The sequence below is a fragment of the Sus scrofa genome, chromosome 8 (genome assembly GCF_000003025.6).
Source record: "Sus scrofa isolate TJ Tabasco breed Duroc chromosome 8, Sscrofa11.1, whole genome shotgun sequence".
Classification (NCBI taxonomy): Eukaryota; Metazoa; Chordata; class Mammalia; order Artiodactyla; family Suidae; genus Sus; species Sus scrofa.
In genome coordinates this window covers 15,547-21,436 of record NC_010450.4, presented here as the reverse complement: position 1 = coordinate 21,436, position 5,890 = coordinate 15,547, and positions in this window count along the sequence as shown.

Sequence of the window (5,890 nt, the reverse complement as noted above, 5' to 3'; positions counted from 1 at the left end):
CTGGGACATGTCTGTTGGTGATCACTCTTGAACTTGACCTTCTACAAGTAATGTAACTCTAATCACCGATCTCTTCAATGCAGGGGGCCGCCCCTGCGGCATATGGAGGTTCCCAGGCTAGAGGTCCAATTGGAGCTGCAGCTGCTGGCATACACCACAGATGAGCCACACCTGCACCCACACCACAGCTCACAACAATGCCAGATCCTTAACCCACTGTTCAGGGGGGTGACTGTTGACTTCACCATGTGAAAATCCCTTGGCGTCCACTCCACACACCAAAACCCATGCAGTGTTGAGTTTCTTGCATGTGTTGGGTGCTGTTTAGGGAATGCACCATGCTCCATGTAGATGAGTGTTCAATTAAATTTATTGATGTAAAAGCCAATGAAGTGATTTCTGCCGGCATTTACTTGAAACGATTGAAGAGATGGGTGATTAGAATTACATTACTTGTAGAAGGTCAAGTTCAAGAGTGATCACCAACAGACATGTCCCAGAGCCTGTCTCTAAACTGCTTGCTTTTTTCAATGTGCACTGGGCCCCAGCCACCCCACCCTTCACCTTCTAGGGAGGGACCCACCTAGGCCCATCTCAGAAAGGGCACAAAAAACTAGCGTCTGCGAGCTGCCTTCTTTTGAAAGGGAAACTCTTCCTCGGGAAAAGCAAGCCTCAGCCCCAGTGCGTGTGTGCCTCAGCAAAGCAGCGCTTGCCGTTTCGCCCCAAGGCCTGTGGCTCGCCCTAGGCCGAGGAGGGTCTGGGCTGCCTCCAGACTCCCTGTTGCCACCGGTGCTTGGCCGAGGGTCACTGGAGCTGAAACACGTCCAAAACGTGCTTCTCCTTTCAGGAGAAGGCGGATGGGTCTGAAAAGGCCTTGTGTGCACTGCCCCCAGCACCCACCCTTACGCCTGTAGTGAGGGACCCAACGAGGCCATCTCAGAAAAGGGCACAAAACGGAAGCTTCTGGGAGCTGCCTCTCGAAAGGCGAAACTCTTCCTCAGCGAAGAAGCTTCAGCCCAGTGCGTGTTGCTCAGCAAAGCAGCCGCTTGCCGGTTTTCCCTAGGCTGTGGCTCGCCCTTCGGGGGGCACGAGGGGGTCTGGGCTGCTCCCGCTCCCTGTGCACCGGTGCTTGGCCGAGGGCCAACGAGCTGGAAACCACTCAAACGTGCTCTCCTTCAGGGAGAAGGGCGGATGGGGTCTTGAAAAGGCCTTTGTGGGCACTGGGCCCCAGGCACCCCACCTTCGCCTGCTCGGAGGGACCCACCTAGGGCCCATCTCAGAAAGGGCCACAAAAACTACTCTGGGAGCTTGCCTTTCTCAAGGAAACTCCTCCTTCGGAACGCAAGCTCAGCCCCCAGTGACGTGTTTGCTCAGCAAAGCAGCGCTGCGGTTTCGCCCCTAGGCCTGTGCTCGCCTTTCGGCAAAGGAGGGTCTGGGCTGCCTCCTGCTCCATTGCACCGTGCTTGGCCGAGGTTCACCGGAAGCTGGGAAACCACCTCCAAACGTGCTCTCCTTCAGGGAGAAGGCGGATGGGTTCTGAAAAGGCCTTGTGTGCAACTTGCCCCGCACCCACCCTTCGCCTGCTCGGGAGGACCCACCTAGGGCCCATCTCAGAAAGCACAAAACTAGCTTCTGTGGAGCTGCCTTTCTCGAAACGAAAACTCTCCTTGGGAAAGCAAGCTTCAGCCCAGTGCTGTTTGGCTCAGCAAAAGCAGCGCTTGCCGCGTTTCGCCCCTAGGCCTGGGCTCGCCCTAGGGGCCGAGGAGGGTTCTGGGCTTTGCCTCCCCCTGGAGCACCGGGGCTTGGGCGAAGGTCACCGGAGCTGGGAAACACCTCTAACGTGCTCTCCGTCAGGGGAGAAGGCGGATGGGTCTGAAAAGGCTTGTGTTGCACTGGCCCCAGCACCCACCTTTTCGCCTGCTAGGGAGGGACCCACCTAGGGCCCATTCTCAGAAGGGCACAAAACTAGTCTTGGAGCGACCTTCTTTGAAAAGCGGAAACTCTCCTCGGGAAAGCAAGCTCAGCCCCACTGTGTGTGTGTTCAGCAAAGCAGCGCTTGCCGGTTTTGTCCTTAGGCCTGTGGCTTGCAACTTCCGCCGAGGATGTTCTGGGCTTGCTCCTGTCCTTGTTCGCCCGGTGCTTGGCCAAGTGTCACGGGCTGCGAAAACACCTCCAACGTGCTCTCCTTCAGGGAGAAGGCGGGATGGGGTCTGAAAGGCCTTGTGTGCACTGGCCCCAGCACCCCACCCTCGCCTGCTAGGGAGGGACCCACCTAGGCCCATCTCAGAAGGGCACAAACGAGCTTCTGGGAGCTGCCTTCTCGAAGGGAACTCTCCTCGGGAAAGCAAGCTCAGCCCCAGTGCGTGTTTGCTCAGCAAAGCAGCGCTTGCCGGTTTTCCCTAGGCTGGCTCGCCTTCGGCCGAGGAGGGTCTGGGCTGCTCCCGCTCCTGTGCACCGGTGCTTGCCGAGGGCACCGGAGCTGGAAACCACTCCAAACGTGCTCTCCTTCAGGGAAAGGGGATGGGGTTCTGAAAAGGCCTTGGTGTGCACTGGCCCCAGCCACCCCACCCTTCGGCCTGCTTCGGAGGGACCCACTAGGGGCCCATCTCAGAAAGGGGCACAAAACGAGCTTCTGGAGCTGCCTTTCTCGAAAGGGAAACTCTCCTCGGGAACGCAAGCTCAGCCCCCAGTGGCGTGTTGCTCAGCAAAGCGCGCTTGCCGGTTCGCCCCTAGGCCTGTGCTCAGCAATTTCGGCAAAGGAGGGTCTGGGCTGCCTCCTCTCCATGTGCACCGGTGCTTTGGCGAGGGTTCACCGGAGCTGAGGAAACCACTCCAAACGTGCTCCTCCTTCAGGGAGAAGGCGGATGGGTCTTGAAAAGGCTTGTGTGCACTGGCCCAGCACCCCACCCTTCGCTGCTCGGAGGGGACCCACTAGGGCCCATCTCAGAAGGGCAAAAACTAGCTTCTGGGAGCTGCCTTTCTCGAAACAACTCTCCTTTGCGGAAAGCAAGCTCAGCCCCAGTGCGTGTTTGCCTCAGCAAGCAGCGGCTTTTGCCGGTTTTCTCTCCCTAGCCTGGGCTCGCCTTAGGGCGAGGAGGGTCTGGGGCTGCCTCTCGCTCCCTGGGCACCGGTGCTTGGGCGAAGGTCACGGAGCTGGAAACCACTTCTAAACGTGCCTCTCCTCAGGCAGAAGGCGGATGGGTCTGAAAAGGGCCTTGTGTGCACTGGCCCCAGCACCCACCCTTCGCCTGCTAGGAGGGTTCCCACCTAGCGGCCCATCTCAGAAAGGGCACAAAACAGCTTCTGGGAGCGCCTTCTTGAAAAGGGAAACTCTCCTCGGGAAAGCAAGCTCGCCCCACTGTGGTGGTTGATTCAGCAAAAGCAGCGCTTGCCCGGTTTTGTCCTTTAGGCCTGTGCTTGCAAATTCCGCCGCAGGAGGGTCTGGCGCTGCCTCCTGCCCTCTTGTTTCGCCGGTGCTGGCCAAGTGTCACCGGAGCTGGAAAAACCACTCCAAACGTGCTCTCCTCAGGAGAAGGCGGATGGGGTCTGAAAAGGCTGTGTGCACTGGCCCCAGCACCCCACCCTTCGCTGCTAGGGAGGGGACCCACTAGGGCCCCATTCTCAGAAAAGGGCACAAAACTAGCTTCTGGGAGGCGGCCTTCTTGAAAAAGGGAAACTCTCCTCGGGAAAGCAAGCTCAGCCCCACTGTGTGTGTGTGCTCAGCAAAGCAGCGCTTGCCGGTTTTGTCCTTAGGCCTGTGCTTGCACTTCCGCCGAGGAGGGTCTGGGCTGCCTCCTGCTCCTTGTTCGCCGGTGCTTGGCCAAGTGTCACCGGAGCTGGAAACCACCTCCAAACGTGCTGTCCTTCAGGGAGAAGGCGGATGGGGTTCATGAAAAGCCTTTTGTTGCACTGCCCAGCCCACCCCACCTTCGCCTGCTAGGGAGGACCCCACCTGGTAGGGCCATCTACAGGAAAGGGCACAAACTAGCTTCTGGGAGCTGCCTCTCGAAAAGGGGAAACTTCTCCTCGGGGAAAAGCAACTCAAGCCCCAGTGCGTGTTTGAGCGCAGCAAAGCAGCGCTTGCCTGTTTCGCCCCTAGGCCGAGGAGGGGCTGGCTTGCCTCCAGCCTCCCTGTGGCACCTAGTTGCTTGCCGAGGCGACCGGAGCTGAAATCACCTCGAAAACATGCTCTCCTTCAGGGAGAAGGCGGGATGGGGTTCTGAAAAGGCCTTGTGTGCACTGTCCCAAGCACCCCACCCTTCGCCTGCTCGGGAGGGGACCCACCTAGGGCCCATCTCCGGAAAGGCCACAAAACTAGCTTCTGGGAGCTGGCCTTCTCAAAAGGGAAACATTCTCCTCGGGAAAGCAAGCTCAGCCCCAGTGCGTGTTTGCTCAGCAAAGCAGCGCTTGCCGGTTTCGCCCCTAGGCCTGGCTCCCCTTCGGCCAAGGAGGGTCTGGGCTTGCATCATGCTCCCTGAGCCACCGGTGCTTGGCGAGGGTTCACGGAGATGGAAACCACCTCTAAAACGTGCTCTTCTTCAAGGGAGAAGGCGGATGGGGGTCTGAAAAAGGCCTTGTGTGCACTGGCCACAGCACCGCACGCCTTCGCCTGCTCGGAGGGACCCTAGGGCGCGCACCCGAGGAAGGGCACAAAAATAGCTTTCTGGAGCTTGCCGTGTCTTCGAAAGGAAACTCTCCCGGGAAAAGCAAAGCTCAGCCCCATGCGTGTTCGCTCAGCAAAAGCAGCGCTTGCCGTTTCGCCCCTAGGCCTGTGCTGGCCTTTTCGGCAAAGGTGAGGTCTGGCTGGCCTCCTGCTCCCTGTGCTGCCGGTGCTTGGCCAAAGTGTCACCGGAGCTGGAAACCAAACTCAAACGTGCCTTCCTTTCCAGGAGAAGGCGGATGGGGCTGAAAAGGCCTTTGGTGCACTGGCCCAGCACCCCACCCTTCCCCTGCTAGGGAGGGACCCACCTAGGGCCCATCTCAGAAAGGGCACAAAACGAGCTTCTGGAGCTGCCTTCTCGAAAGGGAAACTCTCCTCGGGAAAGCAAGCTCAGCCCCAGTGCGTGTGCTCAGCAAAGCACGCGGTTGACAGGTTTCGCCCTGGCCGAGGAGGGTCTGGGCTGCCTCCCGCTCCCTGTGCACGGTGCTTGGCCGAGGGTCACCGGAGATGGAAACCACCTCCAAACGTGCTCTCCTTCAGGAGAGGCGGATGGGGTCTGAAAAGGCCTTGTGTGCACTGGCCCCAGCACCCCACCCTTCGCCTGCTAGGGAGGGACCCACCTAGGGCCCATCTCAGAAAGGGCACAAAACTAGCTTCTGGGAGCTGCCTTCTTGAAAGGGAAACTCTCCTCGGGAAAGCAAGCTCAGCCCCAGTGCGTGTGTGCTCAGCAAAGCAGCGCTTGCCGGTTTCGCCCCTAGGCCTGTGCTCGCCCTAGGGCCGAGGAGGGTCTGGGCTGCCTCCAGCTCCCTGTGCCGGTGCTTGGCCGAGGTTCACTGGAGCTGGAAACCACGTCCAAACGTGCTCTCCTTCAGGGAGAAGGCGGATGGGGTCTGAAAAGGCCTTGTGTGCACTGGCCCCAGCACCCCACCCTTCGCCTGCTAGGAGGGACCCACCTAGGGCCCATCTCAGAAAGGCACAAAACGAGCTTCTGGGAGCTGCCTTCTCGAAAGGGAAACTCTCCTCGGAAAGCAAGCTCAGCCCCAGGCGTGTTTGCTCAGCAAAGCAGCGCTTGCCGGTTTTCCCCTAGCTTGGGCTCGCCTTCGGCCGAGGAGGGTCTGGGCTGCCTCCCGCTCCCTGTGCACCGGTGCTTGGCCGAGGGTCACCGGAGCTGGAAACCACCTCCAAACGTGCTCTCCTTCAGGGAGAAGGCGGATGGGGTCTGAAAAGGCC